Here is a 2,960-nt window from a genome sequence, read left to right on the forward strand (position 1 = left end):
GCTACGGTCTGGGAAACATTTAAGGTCTATATACAGGGGGTGGTGATCTCAAAGCATGCAGGAGTACTGCGCTTGGGAATGTTGGATCTTTTAGAAAAGGAAATTGGACAGCTAGAACGGGCTCTGACCAAGTTTCAGGATACCGCCTATAAGGAAATCAAACATATGGGGAAGTATGCGACGGCTCGTATTTACGGGGAGCGGGATCAACCGGGTGCCATGTTGGGAGGATTGTTGAGACCCAAGATACCATGGTAGGTATGTCTGACGACAGTGGGAGTCCACTTGACACCACGGATGATATTGTAACCCATTTCCGTGCATATTATCATAATTTATATACTTCACAAATTCCTACAGATAGCGAGGCCCTAGAGGAATATTTATCCTACATCAAAATGCCCTGGTTAGTGAACGCACATAGAGAATATTTAATTGCGGCGCTATCGACCTATGAGATATGAGGGGCATTGTATGGGATGGCGGCAGGGAAGGCCCCAGGGGCGGATGGTCTTCCATGTTCTTTTATAAAGAATTTCTGGATATACTGATGCCGCACCTCAAAATGCTATAGAAAGAAATGGCAGAGTCAGGTATCATGGCGCCTTCCATGCGGGAGGCTATCATTGTCACTTTATTAAAACCGGTAAAATCACCAAGCACTTCTTCCTCATATAGGCCCTTGTCCCGGCTCAACGTGGATGCAAAGATCTATGCAAAAATCGTCGCCAATAGGGTGGACCCATTGTTACCGGGTATTATACAACCAGTACAGGTGGGGTTTGTCCCTAGTAGTAACCTGTCTCACAACCTGAGGACTCTGTTTGGTGTGGTGCAGAGACTGAGTCCCGAAGTCAAAGCCGTGGCGGTGTTTCCCGATGCCTGTTGAGTGGGGCTTTATGTTTGCAGTACTGCGCAAGATAGAGTTGGGAATATATTTTTACATGCATTACCCACAGCCAGGGTGAGGATTGGAGACGTGGTCTCACCGTCATTTTGTATTACACGCGGTACACGGCAGGGGTGCCCCCTTTCTCTGCTTTTGTATGCAATAGTTGTGGAGCCCTTGGCTTGTGCCATTCGTGAATATCACAATCGGAGAGGGTTGGCTTTCCCAGGGTTCACCCTTAACATTTCTGCTACGCGGATAACATGCTGCTATATGTCCGCGATCCAGAAGAAAAATTGTCCCCTATTTTGAGGAAGGTGGTCCAGTTTGGTGGACATTCTGGTCTACATGTAAACTGGACTAAACCTATCATATTCCCCCTCACCCCGTCACCACGGAACCCACTATGGAGTTCCCGCTGCGCTGGACCGACGAGGCTGTGCGGTACTTGGGGGTACAGTTACACACTGATCCAGCGATTGTGATTCAGGAAAACTATGGTAAAGCCACACATAGACTGGTAGACAATGCAGATAAATGGGTACAGCTCCCTCTCTCATTAATGGGAAGAAACGTGATTATGAAAATGCTAATCCTACCGCATTTCCTCTTTCTCTTTTAGAATATACCTATTCTTATACCTAAATCTCTATTTAAAATCTGGTGAACACAACTGATATGGCTTGCGTGGGCAGGAAAACAGCCCTGCATACGGTGGGACTCCCTTACTTTAACTTACGAGCTTGGCGGGCTTGGTGCTCCAGATTTAGAAAAATATTACAATTCAGCTAACAGTACCTTCGCTCATTACTGGATTCATGGTCCACAAGACATACTCTTTTTTTATCTGTAATGCAATTCAGCAGAACCGCACTCATTGCCCCAGTTGCTCACATGCCCTCCCTCTAGGCGACTGTGGGTCTTTGACTCCCTGGCTGTTACGGTACACCCATGGCAGAGGTTATTATATCTGCAGGCGGGGGCCTTCCTGTACTCCCAAGAAATGCCACTCCAGTGGAGTTTGTGGTTCTCGCCAAGTCAGGACGTAGGAGCTAGGCAAGCAGTAGAATCAGTGGGTATCACAACAAGCATTGGCATAGCCAATAGGTCTCGCCTTTGGGACCTTGTAAGTGTTTAGCTATGCAACAGTTGTATAACTAAATACTTATAAGGTCCCAAAAGCGAGACCTATTGGCTATGCAAAGCGGCCGCGAAAGTGAAAGTAATCGTGGTCAAGCGCCCGCCCGCGTATATGCACTATAGCTCTAGGCTGGCCTGGTAGCACTTTTTGGAGCCCTCTCAATAAGTCTCGCCAGACCAGCGCATGCGCTGGGTCAGGCGAGACCTAAAAATGGGGGATTTCTATTGTGATGGTGTTCTGACCTCCTGGGAGGCTCTGCAACGACCGGAGATAAATCCAGCGGGCACTGCGCTATTTCACTTCTTCCGGGCTCGCCACACATGGCGCGTCCTCTTGGAGCGACGACTTACAGGAACCGCAAGCTTTGGACACACTTGCTACCCTCATTAAGGTTGAATAGCCCCTCAAGCTGATTACTAAATTTTACACCGGCCTACAGGTTACTCTTGGTTCTGAGATCCTTAGAGTCAGATCGGAATGGCACCGGGACCTGGGCACCCCGCTAAGTGACAAGGAGTGGCAATATAGTTGTTCCCGTACCCGGTCAGTTTCTCTCAATGGTAGGGTCAGACTTATCCATTATACATTTTTGCACAGAGCGTATTGCACCCCTGCACGTCACTTTAGGTGTGGGCTAATGGAGGACTCCTGTTGTCATAGGTGCGGGCGGAGAACGCTCGATTCTGGCACCTTGCCTGGGAGTGTCCCAGGGATCAAGATATTCTGGGACAAGGTATTTCAGGAGCTGGGCACAATCATCAGTGCTGATTTGGAACCAGATTCTAAAATAGCCCTCTTGGGGTGGGATCTCACAGTTATCAAGACAGTAAGGCCGTTACTCACTATTGGGCTCCTCCTGGCTAAACGCCATGTAGCACTGCGCTGGATGGGCATCCTGCTACCTCTGATTAAAGATTGGCATGCTGACAT

The sequence above is a fragment of the Triturus cristatus genome, chromosome 7, assembly GCF_964204655.1.
Source record: "Triturus cristatus chromosome 7, aTriCri1.1, whole genome shotgun sequence".
NCBI classification, from domain to species: Eukaryota; Metazoa; Chordata; class Amphibia; order Caudata; family Salamandridae; genus Triturus; species Triturus cristatus.